This window comes from Mercenaria mercenaria, chromosome 14 (genome assembly GCF_021730395.1).
Source record: "Mercenaria mercenaria strain notata chromosome 14, MADL_Memer_1, whole genome shotgun sequence".
Classification (NCBI taxonomy): domain Eukaryota; kingdom Metazoa; phylum Mollusca; class Bivalvia; order Venerida; family Veneridae; genus Mercenaria; species Mercenaria mercenaria.
The window spans coordinates 73,223,565-73,237,785 of NC_069374.1; positions in this window are offsets into that span (position 1 = coordinate 73,223,565).

Consider the following 14,221-nt stretch of genomic DNA (forward strand, 5'->3'; position numbering starts at 1 on the left):
TTAATACATAAAGAAAGCAAGAAGCTGTAAAACTACTTTTTATCAGCATGATAATGACTAACTGGGAAGTGACCCTTCCCCCCGAATAAAGACCACCTGTGAACAAAGACCACTTTTGCTTGTTCCGAAGAGTAATCTTTGTTCACAGGTTTGACTGTACTTTTACACCGGATAATGTAAGGCATGTTTATCGTTAAACAAAGCGAAGTAGCAAGGTAACATCGAAGTATTAATTCGCCGTTACTTAATACTGCATTAAACTGAATTACATATTTGGGCATTACTTTTCCACAATCCGGAAGAAAGCTGATAGTCACGAAACACATATTAACGCAATCGAATCTCGGGTTATTTTGCGGATAATGTCGAGAGCTATTGTTAAGAAAATGTATAATATTACGTTGTTGTAAAATCTGATATTTACCTGTTCGATAAAAAAGTCAATGAAAAAAACAGCAGGAAAAAGATGTGTTTTTGAGACATTAAATTGTACAAACCAAATAAAAAAGTTAATGTTTTAAAGTATTAAAAGCAGCACTAAAATCGTGCAAATGAAAAAGAAACAGTTATCGTTTATATAAAGGATTCAAAACATAATAAATCACAACAATATTTGTATAGCTCAATAAGACGATGTTTTAAGTAACACTTATGTTAACAACTTTTAGGGAGAAGCTTGTCACTAACAATGCAGGTTGCCTCTAGCTGAGTCACAGTATCATTGTTGGTATATTTATTGGCAGAGAAGATTAATCTGAGAATTCCGGAAATACAAAAATCGAAATTGATCTTCTGAATATATAAGATTTCAAAAGAGTGTAAAAAAAAATCATGTGAATTAAATGCTCGTGTTTCGTACAATTTAGTCTGGTGATCAAAATATTGTATATGTCCTTGAAATTGACAGAATTCGAACATTTATATTCAAGCTTAAAATACTGTTCAATTAAATTTTATATACTTTGTAACATATTGTTTCTTTTTCGAAAGTAAATTGTCTATATCAAGTTTGTGTGAAACATCAAACTTGATAGTGTTCACTTGTTAATTTCATGAGTAAAGACTTTTTTTGCGTTTACACTTAAAATGAGTATGTTTAAAGAAGTGAATATATTATTCTTCTTGTGTTAAAAACGTGTTTTAACGTAAAATAATTAAACAAAACTAGTATGACAACTTTGAAAACGGTAGATATTGTATTTAGTCATAATTTAACTTTCTTAGTCATATTTCATCTTTCTTTTGCTGTGGCAATTTAAAAATAGCCCGGCTTGAATGCATTTGTTTTGATGAATGCTTCCAGGGATCCGTCTTTTTTTTATTTCCTTAATTTGCCAAGCACTTTATTCCATATCTATAGTATAATTCGTATTAGCATTAAATTTTGCATCCTTTACCACTTTATGTAGACTTTAATTGTCAAATTGTGTTATGCTTAGAAATGTGCATGATACTAGAGCATATTGCACCTGCCTTTTGTAAGATGAGAGCTCTTTAAGCAATATTTTGTAAGCATATCTTTAAAATGACAGTTAATAAATTAAAAGAAAAGGTGTCAATGAATGTATGACAGTCCAATATTCAAAACATTATTTCAGAAAATGTTAAAAACTTTATTTATACATTGGCGTTCAAATACAAGATAGTATTATAACATACATGCAGAATGGAAAAAGAGCGACACTGAGTTGGCAGGAATGGGGGACTCTCAATAAGTATTGAGAAATACAAGTAAAAGCAAGTAAAATAAAATAAAAGAAAAGTATTCGTTTTTCAAACTTCGTTTGGGGGAGAGAGTGGATCATTGACCAAAAATCGATAGGGATTTTCCTACAGTAAAGAACCACCGTAATAATTACACTTTATTACTTAAAAGTCCAGAAACCAATGTTCAGCCTACAGGTCGCAGTAGACCTTTGACATATTGACCTTGAAACAATAAATATCCTCCTCAATTGGTGCTTTATACCCATGTAAAGCTGTAACTATTTACTCCGGAACGGACGGACGGATAACGCCATAAATACCATTTATAGCCATTTAAATGTTACTATTGTCATAGAAGTGCAGTCAGTTTTGGAACATTGACATCATCGTTCTTTCGTCTTATCGACAATCACTTCGGTTTTATATCAATGTAAAGGAAACATCATTTTGATATCTAAAACATGTATTAATATAAGACCACAAACTGTTCAGCTGTTACTTGTAAATTGTTTATAAAATTATTATCTAATTATTTCTTTCCCTGATTCCTGATAGCACTCCTCTACTACTTCTTTTCGAGCTTATTTGATGTGTTTGTCAACTATATACTACGGAATGATGTAATCTTATCCACCTAATATGTATTTGAGTTATATTACGATGATACATATCTGCGATTAGAGGACACTAAAAATCCCAGTTTTATAATATAAAATAAATAAAATGTCATAGAATGACATATATGGATTTACGTATCAAGTCAAAATGTAACGGCGAATGTATTGAAGAATTCTCGAATGTTCCGATTACGCAAAAAAAAAAAAAAAATAATAATAATAATTAAACGTACTAGAGTTAACTAAAGCTGTAATATGATATACGAGAAAAAAATTCTTATATTGCCTTGTTTTTTTCTGTTAATATTTTTTATCTTCATAATTCATGACGATAATATTGAAAACATTTATATTCAAATACTTTAAAGAATGTATCATTCATATACATTCATTCAAATAGAAAGCTGTGTAGTCTGTCTAGAGTTACTTCTGAAATCAATACATTCCAATGCGAATATGAGATCCTTATCCTTTTGAAAGAGCATTAGAATATGAAATTTATTCATTACGATTTGTATATATTACTGAACATGATAATGGCCAGGTACCGTATAATTTTACATTGTAATCAATGTTTAAGAGTAAGAAACAGTGTATATCATACAACTTGAAATGTAATAAAATATTCTATTTGTTTGCATAAATATAAATATAAAATACAATTTAATGATAAACGCTAAATTAAGTGAACACATTAAAGTTTGAGTCTTTTTATGATGCTTTAGAGTGATAACAAACGAGATAAGACGTAAGAAAAAAAGAAGCATGGCATTGCATGAAATTCAGGCTTTTCTAGTTTTTCAAACAGCACAATTCCAATAGCGGGATTTGAACCGCTGTACTTCCAACAAATCAATTTAATAAACGTTTCCATAGAACAATTAGCCATGGTAGATTTTTGAAACAGAGGAAAAGTACACCCCACATTGAGTAACATCGACTTTGACTAAAATATTAGCTTTTCTTATGACAAAACAGAATAATACAGACAGCCACAATCATCGGCACACCAGTGTCTAATTTCTGTATCATTTTGTTCGTTTTGGCTCAGTCAGTTGGACCATAACAAGGAAACATTCATTATAACGTCAATAGGAAAGATTTTACATAATGTTTACAAATTATGTGTTCGTGAAACACCTTGCTTCTAAGTAACATCTTTGTCCTAAGTAGTCTTCGTGAAACAGATCCCTGTATTGTATTTCGTTTCTCAAAATGTTATTGTGTCGCTGTTAATGTGTTAATTGCTTCGATTATTAAATGTGATTTCTGCATTCCACGTTTAGTCTTCATTAGTCGTAATGATGTTTCTAAGACCAAATAACACCCTCTAAAATAATCTCGAGCGCTCGGCGTATTATCTCGAGCGCGTGCATATATCTCGAGCGCGTGCATATACCTCGAGCGCAATGCGTCTGACATTGGGCATATGTTTGTTTGTTTGTTTGTTTTGGGTTTAACGCCGTTTTTCAACAGTATTTCAGTCATGTAACGGCGGGCAGTTAACCTAACCAGTGTTCCTGGATTCTGTACAAGTACAAACCTGTTCTCCGCAAGTAACTGCCAACTTCCCCACGTGAATCAGAGGTGGAGGACTAATGATTTCAGACACAATATCGTTTATCAAATAGTCACAGAGAACATACGCCCAGCCCGAGGATCGAACTCACGACCCCGCGATCCGTAGACCGACGCTTTACCTACTGAGCTACCTACGGGCGGGTTTGAGCATCTGATATCTATTTTCAAGCAATCAACATCTTACCCTAGCGCTCTAAATATTTTGATGTTAAATAATAGGTGTGTCATAAACATTAAAACGCGTAGTATTACATGAAGTTAATTTTAAAAAAAAATTATATTGTGCAACCAAAACAAGTTATCAGCAAACTACCTGTGTAAGGTAGTATATATTAAATGGATTAAATACAAGAAAATTATTGTTAAATAAACTTTTATTATTGCCATATTTACAGCCAGTTCTCTTATATAAACTAAATAAGAGTAATTTACAAATGAGTGCATTGAAAACATGAAAACATGGGATTAATATCATTTAAATACAAAAGAAATGTAAAAATATGCGAGTGATCAAAGTCAAATTCTTACAGATACTCAAAAGCGTTTATGTACGAGGCTTTTGTCACCTGTATTGATGAACATGTAAATTGTATTATGAGGTGTTACGTGTATGTCCTAAATATACACTCCAAATCAAAGGTTAATCTATGTTATTCCTTTATTAACTTCTTGAATGCGAATCTGATAATACATTTATAATACAGCCATAATACGAGTGACATTCTGTGTGTCTTTACTTGTTCGTTTTGTCATCACTTCGTATATGTTTTATTTTGTCTATACCTGTTGTGTACATACTTAAGTTGATCATATATACATGATTCGATACACTACTGTATAGATAAAACTTGAGGGTTTGCGTTCTTAGAACGTAACTTTTTCCATTGGATAGTTTACTTCTTGTTTTGATCAATCATATCTAAAGCCCTTAATCATCGACAGTATATTTGTTGCAAGCCAGCTGTCACAGTAGCTTTAGCACATTTTTACTCTTTTTGTATCAAATACCTAATAACAATGTAACATAACACAACACAGCATCACATTTTGACATGGCAACATTACTCTTTGATGTAATGAAAAACTATCTGGATAAGTCATCTTCCCATTTTGACATAAAAAACATAATTGTTTGATATCATATGTCACCACTTGAACAAATTTTGCTACAAATACATATTTACATAACCATATATTAAGCATAATAGCATGGATGTGTGACAGATTAATACTCAAAATGGACGACAAAACAAAAAATGTTCTAAGGCAGTTACGGCGCTCCATACATTGTATGCAAGGATTCTTGCACATTTCACCACCTCTCACGAACAGCGGTTATATATACTTTAGGATTTTTTTTTTACTTGTACTACGTGCCAGAAATTTCGAAAACAACTTTTAATCAAATATTGAATCGAAACAATCACCATCAGATTGGAAATGATCTAACTAAGAAGATAAGTGCTCACACTTATATGTTTCGTTTAGAAATAATAAAGTTATCGCCGTTTTTCGAATGTTAATACTGTCGATTTCAGCATTGTCGCAATGTTGAAATATGCGCATAAATATAGAGGTCAGCGATATGCAAACGTCTCGCCACCTGAGTTCTAACAAGTAAAGGCTCCTTAATTCTGTTTTCATTATTTGGTACGTAATTACTTTTTAATGTTAAATAAATAGTTAAAATCATTATGTTGATTTTCCAGTAATGACCTATTGATTGACCTATATATCATTCCGGTATAATAGAATAAATATTGCATTCCTGAGAGGGTGATATGAAAAATGTTCACCCCTCGAAATATGAATATAGACCTCGACTGGCGCCTCGGTCCTCGGTCGATATTCATTTATCTCGCGGAGAACATTTTTCATATCACCCTCTCAGGAATGCAATATTTATATGATATACACATTCAATGTGAGATTTTTTTTTCATAATGTAAATTTTAAAAGTAAAACATATATAACACATATGAGATAAAGATCATAGTTTACTAAAGTAATACAATAAGAAGTAGAAGTAAATAGCACTATAACTGAATAAGCAATGTGATACAAATACATTTAGATGAAGTAAATGTCACCCTTCATGTAATATGATACGGGCTAACGTGTGTTCTCTTCTGGGATTTCTGTGGACTGAAAGACACACGCAGACAGCAAATGTAATATTTTACCAAGAGAGACAAAGATTCAAGTCTTCACTTCAAAATCTATTCTGGCTGTGCGCATGCGTGGCGGAAATTGGCGGTGATATCAATACATTCAAATTGAGGCCCGTCACCGTGGTTAAACAACATGTTAGTTAATGATATCAGAAAATGATATTTATGTGGATGTATAATGGATATGAAATGGAATTATAGGAACAAAATATAGGAAAAATGAGAAAAAGCTTGATAGTAATTCATATAGGATATATACAGACAAATGACCCTGCGACATCCTCCCCCTCTCAGTAAAATGTCGTCTCGACATTTCATAGTCCTCTACAACTACTAATCAACTAAACTACAACATACTCATAACTTAGGGTCATACAATCTACCAAATTCGCGATGTAGCAACATGCAATTCACCAACAGCTATGCTGTAAAAGCGCAAAAACTACACTAACGTATATTAATACGAAAATGTAGACAAACCGATAGAAGATATCTACGTCATTGTAAAACGTGACAATGGGTATTCGTGATAGACTGCAGTTCTATCAAAAATATTAAGTAGAAAATAAAATCAAATTCCAGTGTACTTAAACACAATGAAATAACACTGATTTTAGATCAGATATTTGTTAAAATAATCTGATAACTGAAGCACTATATTTATTAAGCAACAATTATCATTTCATGATAATAATGCAATACTGGCACAATATTCACTGGATAAATAAATACACTGCACTTTCCTTACTGAATAAAGGATTGTTCACAATCACGTAGACAAGCCGTTTAAAAGAATAAAACCATAATCACATTTACAAGTAGAAAAAAAAATAAAACACTGTTGACTGTTCAAACGCACTGTAGTGTCAATAATAGATGCACTGTAGTGTCATCGAAAGCACTGTACTGTGAAATATGAAATCACAACTGGTACTAAGTTAACCAGTCTTTAGACTGCAACCAGGCTGGTTTTTCTCGGAAGCGTGTTCCTCTTCTAGGAATGAATTCCTGAGCTTGAGGGTTGAGTGCAGACGTCCTTCTTTGTGGAATGACATATCTAGGTACATCTGACCTAGACTTTGAACTGTGAGGCGGAGAAGACACATTGCTGGAGGGAATTGAAGTGAGAACATCAGTGGAAGTAGACTGGTTCAAGGGCTCTGTCTGCACAGATGGCCCAACGTCTAACTGAATTGTAGGTTCTGCATCCTCCGTACTTCTTCTAAGCTGTTCCTTTCTTACAGGTAAGCCCATAAATGGAAGCAAAAGGTTTCTGTGAAGGGTATTTATACCACTTCGGCCATGTTCCCTTTTAACCTGAAAAACAGGAATAGAAGCATTTGGTTGAGAAATAACAATATGAACCTCTTTATTCCACCTGTCCGCCAACTTATGCTTACCCTTAAGCCCAACATTCCTAATTAAAACTCTATCTCCTGGTTGTATCTTGGCGTCCCTAACTCTCAAGTCATATCGACGTTTGTGACGCTTGGACTGCCGTCTAGCCTCTCTGTTTGCAACCTTGTAAGCGAAGTTGAGCCGCTTCTTGAGATTGGAAACATACTCTGAATGGCTTTTCTTGGACTGAGAAGAATCGGGCTCAATTCCGAGAAAGGCGTCAATAGAAAGCCTAGGGTGTCTCCCAAACATTAAGAAATGAGGAGTAAGTCCTGTTGTCTCATGTCTAGTTGAGTTATAGGCATGGACTAAAGTGGGAATATGAGATTTCCAGTTCTTCTTCTGGTCTGCTTCCAGGGTCCCTAGCATATTCATAAGCGTCTGGTTGAAGCGTTCAGCCATATCATATCCTTGTGGGTGATAAGGAGTTGTGCGAGACTTGTCAATGTTGGCAATCTTACACAGCTCCTCGATCACTGCTCCTTCAAAATTCCGACCCTGGTCGCTATGCAAGCGAGCTGGAAAGCCATAATGGCAGATAAAATGCTCAAAAAGGACTTTGGCTGTAGTACGGGCAGTCTGATTCCTCGTGGGTATGGCTTGAGCGAAACGGGTGAAATGGTCAGTGATGACCAGTACATTTTCATACCCGCCCGCGGACATTTCTAAAGACAGAAAATCCATACAAACGAGTTCGAGTGGATAAGAAGATTCCACAGGGACTAAACCAGCAGAAACTTTACCTGGGGTCTTCCGACAAATACAACGAGGACAATTTCTAACACGTAATTCAACAAACTGTTCCAAGCCTGGCCAAAAGAACCTAGATTTTAAAAGGCTACAAGTTCTCTCCCGACCCTGATGACCAGCGTCATCATGTAGGCCTGTGAAAGCCACTTCACGGAAAACCTCTGGAAGTACAAGTTGGTTAACTGAATGACCAGAAACAACACCTTTGCGATAAAGGATGTGATCCCTAACAAATAAATTTGGCCATTCTTTGAAAAACTGTTTGACAAGAGGATCCTCTAGAGAACAAAGACGTCTGGTGGGTTTCCGACCTGTCTGAACTAGCTCAATCACACGTGCTAGGGTGGTGTCTTTACTCTGCTCTAAAGCCCAATCGATGTCGCTGAAATGTGTGTCAAATGGTACATCTCCATCTGCATCAGCATGCTCAAGTACTGTCCGAGAAAAGGAATTACATTCAAAAAGTGGGAATTCCTGAGGGGAAACTAAAGTCCCGAGGCAAAGTGCCTTAACAGCGTCAGAAAATATGACAGTAGAGGATTCAGCAGAAGACTGTAACCGTGAAAGAGTATCGGCATCAACATTGGATTTACCACTCCTATAGCTAATTTCAAAATCAAAATTAGCTAAAGAAGCTAACCAACGGTGGGAAGTTGCATCTAGTTTAGCAGTAGACAGAACATAGGTCAATGGGTTATTATCCGTACGGACTTTGAAAGAATTGCCATAAAGATAATCCTTGAATTTATCTGTGACAGCCCATTTGAGTGCTAAAAACTCAAGCTTATGGGCGGGATAATTCCGTTCATTCGGTCTTAACCCACGACTGGCAAAAGCAATAACTATCTCCTTGCCTTCCTGAACCTGGTATAATACAGCACCTAAGCCAACACCACTGGCATCAACATTGAGCAGAAATGGCTTGCTAAAATCAGCATAAGCTAGGATGGGCGGAGTACTAAGGCGTTCAAGAAGAGAATCAAAGGCTGACTGCTGCTCAGGACCCCAACTCCAAGATGTTGGTTTCTTCTTCGAAGTACTGGCTTTATTGGTAGGATGGCCAACTAGCAAGTCATTCAAAGGCTTGGCTAGTTGAGAAAATCCTTCGATATACCTCCTGTAATACCCTGAAAATCCTAAGAAGCTCCTTAATTCCTTGATGGACTTCGGAACAGGCCAATTTTTCAAAACTGCTATCTTCTCTAGGTCCGTCTCTACTCCCCTTTCGCTGACAATATGGCCTAAATACTTAACACTGGTACGGAAAAATTCGCACTTGGATCCTTTGAGTTTGAGACCAGCCTTTTCCAACCGCTGAAAAACTGATGTAAGATGCTGGAAGTGTTCCTCTTTGGACTTTGAAAATACAATCACATCGTCCAGATAAATGCACGCTCCATCAGACGCTGAAAAGTGGCGGGGGCGTTGGTTAGTCCGAATCCCATGCGATTGCACTCAAAGAATCCAAGAGGCCCGACCGAGAATGCTGTCTTGTACTTGTCAGCTTCCTTCATGGCAACTTGCCAGTATCCTGATCTCAAGTCGAGTTTGGAGAAATACTTGGCACCAGCTAAGCTGTCAATGGTCTCCTCAATCCTGGGAAGGTCATAGGCGTCCTTAATCGTCCGAAAATTCAAGCGGATATAATCTATGCAGAATCTCAGAGATTTGTCCTTTTTCCGTACAAGAACATTAGATGAAAACGGACTTTTAGATTCCCTGATAGCACCAGCTTCTAGCATGTCCTTAAGATGTTCTCGGACCTCTTCATACATTCCAGGAGGGATACGTCGATAATGTTCCTTGAAAGGAGTGGAGTCTGTGAGCTCAATACCATGCTCTACAATATTGGTGCATCCAAGATCTGTTGGACCTGCTGAAAAAATATGCTTCCAACTAGAGAAAAAATCCTTGGCCTTACTATGCTCATCCACCGTAAGAACATCAGTGGGAACAGAAATACCTAAGTCTTCAAGTGACTTGTCTGCATTATGGGACTTTGCTGCAGAACTTTCAAAGGGGTCTATTCTTCTAACAACATCAACATCTTGCAGACGACATAGAAGAGAATTAGGTTTAAAAACCACAGGGTGTACAGACATGTTACACATTCTGACAGGAATCCTGCAAAAAGAACTGGAAGGTTTCACACGAACCAAGTTTGGATAAACAGACAATGTAGTTGAATTATCAATACTTTCAGTGACTGCTTCTGACATCTCTCCGACATTACGAACCTTGCCCATAACAGTACGAGTCTCAAAAGGTGGGATCTGTATGTTGGTATCTCCTAAACATCTGACAGGAAGACAATGTACAGAAGATAAAACAGAAAAAATATCACTCCATTCCACTGGAACCTGACTACTAGGTGCTGAAGTTTTGAAACAATTCAAAACATTAGTACCTACAATTACAGGAACTGAAGAAGAATAAGTAGTATCCTGGACTATCAAGATTGGAACAGAAACAGGATCTTTGTCAACCTTGGGTATACCAATGTCTACAATGACATAGCCAATGTAAGGAACAGAAGAACCATTTGCACTAGAAATATCTAAACTAAAATCTGTAAGACTGTGAAGTTCTGGCTTGGGATCTAGTGAAGAATAAAAGGATTCAGAAATAGAAGAAACCATACTTCCAGAGTCAAGCAGTCCTTTACAAGAAGTGTCATTAATGAGGACTTCTACCTCATTGGCATGACCTACCAAAGGTGCAAGTTTGGGGCCTGTAGATATAGGATGACCTTCACTTGGCCCTACTGGGAAGGTCCCTTGTGGTTTAAAGGCTTCTGTTTGTCCTCTTCCTTCTTATCAGCCTTCTGTTGAGCCTCTTTAGAAGATCCTTCTTTATTCCTGTCACCCCCTTTATTTCTGTCATGGTAACCACCCTGGTAGTTCCTGGATTTCTTCAGATTCTGAAGCTCCTTCTCCACAGTTCCCACTCTTGTGTTCAACTGCTTCATCTGGGTATTCAAATCTTGTAATTGTTGAAGAAGTTTGTTCTCCACAGATGACATGAACTGAGTAGCAGGCTGCACTGAAGAATCTGGAGGCTTCTGGGGTTCAGGAGGCTTCAGCTGAGGCGGAGCTGCTTCTTGTTTGGCAACAGTAGGAGGTGATACAAGAGGGCCCTTTCTACCAACATGTAAATCCTGCTCCATCTGTCTAAGTTCCCGCCTTAGTACTCCATAGTCATGGATGCTCTCAAACTTGTATCTAGAGGCATTCCGCAGCTCTTTATCAAAAAGGCCTGCCCATAATCTACCACATAACATTTCATTTTTAGTAGTCAGATCAAACTTTAGGGTAGATTTGGATAAAAGTTGCTCCAACCTCAGACTAAAGTCTGCTATAGATTCTGAAGGTTCCTGTTGAGCACAGTAAAACTTCTCCTTTAGCTTTTCACTACTGGAGACATTTCCATAGATGCCTTCAAGTTCAGTTAAAATATCTTGGGCAGATGCATTCTCTCCAAGATGAAGAAGAACAGTACGGGCCTTGCCTTTTAAACTCATCCTGATAGATTCAAGTAAAATATGTTCAGGATAGACCCTATTCCTAATCAAACAGTTGATCTCATACTTCCATAAATCAAAGGCACAATCATCTTTGCTCTCACCAGAAAATGGAGGCAATTTAGGTACTCTAGGGGAAGAGTAATGAAAAGGTTGACTAAAACTATCTACATATGAGAGAGAAGATTGTCTGGAAGGAGGTGGTGGTACAGGAGGTGGAATATTATCTTCCAGCACATCATCAGAATATCTTGGAGGAAGGGAGTATCTAACAGAAGGCCTATCTGAAAAGTAAGATTATCTCCTATCCTGACCATGTATAGAGGGTCTTTCAGTCTTGAAGGAACCATATGCACCTGTTCCTGGTATAATGTCTGCACCAGTACTGTGCCTCGCAACATACTCTCTTTCAGGAGTATTTAAACTCTCTCTTGTTAGGTTGGGCATGACAGGAGTGCTAGACACTGTTTGATAAAGATGGTATTTTCCGGATCGACGCAAAATATCAGCGTACTGCTGTAGTTCCTCATCAGTAACAAAAGGAGTGTTTGACGCCATAATGACAAGCGTTCAAATACTCTAAGAAACACAAAATAATATACAAGGAACTGTAACTTCAAAAATATGTCACTTATTGTACACCATACAATACATGAAAATGATAAAGTTCTCAAAGTTTCTTGAGAAATAAAGTTTCAAAATTGATAACACTGTACAATATTTGACAATCAATTGTCTCTTCTGTATACTGTGATTTTATGATGGCACAGTCAGTCCACCATACTACAGAAATAACTTTGAAATTTACACACACTGGCTGAGTTCTCTAAATCAATATCACTCCACTACAATCCTGATTTGTATATGAAATTCAGTTCCAAATCAATCACTTTTGGCCCACCTAGTACACCATACTTTCACTATGATTTTCTGAATATTCCTTTAATGAAGAAAACTATTTTCAACAATGTCAATAACTAGATAACAACTATAGTTACCAGTTAAATAAACAACACACCTAAATTTTCTGTGTATATATTTTTTTTTCACAAATTCAAACACCACAGAATACCTTTCCTTTTACAGTACTTCACCAGCAGCTTTCAGTAAAATTCTCTCTTCAGCAGTTTTACACTGGAAAAATATCTTCCGTAAAAGTATGCGAAAACTTTCTTGGAAGCAGCACTTATTTGACTAATTATCAAACAAGATCTACCTTTAAGCTACCCTGAAATTTCAAATAAACTGATCAAATTGAAACGGCTTCAAGTTTAATGTTCCTTTCTGTATACCGTACTTTTTACTGTATTAGGCCTATTTGTCACAAAATGTTACTCAAGTATCTTGTAAGCAGTATTTGCTTAAACAAGATCAACTTTCATGTTACACTTCAAAATAACCTGTACTTGCTATTATTCTAAACTCTTTCTCAATATATTTTTAAATTCAAACTGAAATATTTTCAGCTCAAATTTAATTTTACTCTCTACAGCACAACTGTTGGTGAAATCACCTGCAACTCAAAGTGAAATTTGCACTAATCACCACCAAACATGCAAAGCTTTACACTAACACTACAATTACAAACATTCTAGCTGTTACTGACTAAAATTGTCATATGCCATACCCAGAGTCACAGGGCTGATCAAATACTGTATAAACCTAGTAATATTTTAAAGAATTTGACAGACCGCCTTTTTTTTTTTTTTTCAAGTTACCCAGACATGATGGGATGATTTCAAGCTGGCTATATGAACTGAATATTGGGTATTGATAATAATTAAGACTTCTGATACTATATATGGGTGTGATATTGGAATATTTATGGTAATGAATGTTATGTTAGTCTCACCAACACCAAACTGTCTGTGAATCTAAATGCTGAGCTGTGATTCTGTTACTCAGTGACTGTGACAGCACAACCAGGTACTACAGAGGTACAGTATACACAAATCATTCTGAAAAAAATAATAAACAGTGTATGATATGATGAAAAATATTCACACTACCAGAGCAAATAAAACTTACAATTTCTCTATCAATAAATAAGACCTAAGTGAATGAAACTGGTAAATGGAATGAATACTACATAAGACACTTTCTTGAACACTGTTGAAAAAAATGTCAAAATCATATGTCAGCTGTCACTTTTGACGTTTCCAAAGTTTATAATCCAACGACGATTAAATCCTGTTATAATGAATGTCAACAAAAGTTACTGAAGCGCGCATAAGAGAAGATGATATCCAAATGATTGTTACCGGTATTAACTATATATTCCATGGATGAATGTATTTTTCTGATGAATAAAAATTATATACAAAACACACGGCCATGATACATGTACTTAGGGAATCCCGTTAAAGCGTGTAGTTTTCCAGTGACGTATGCACTATTGTGGTCCACCAATTACGGCGTATCCATTGGCTGATACTGGGGTGCCCCTCTGACGTCATGAGTTGGTACGTAAAAATGGC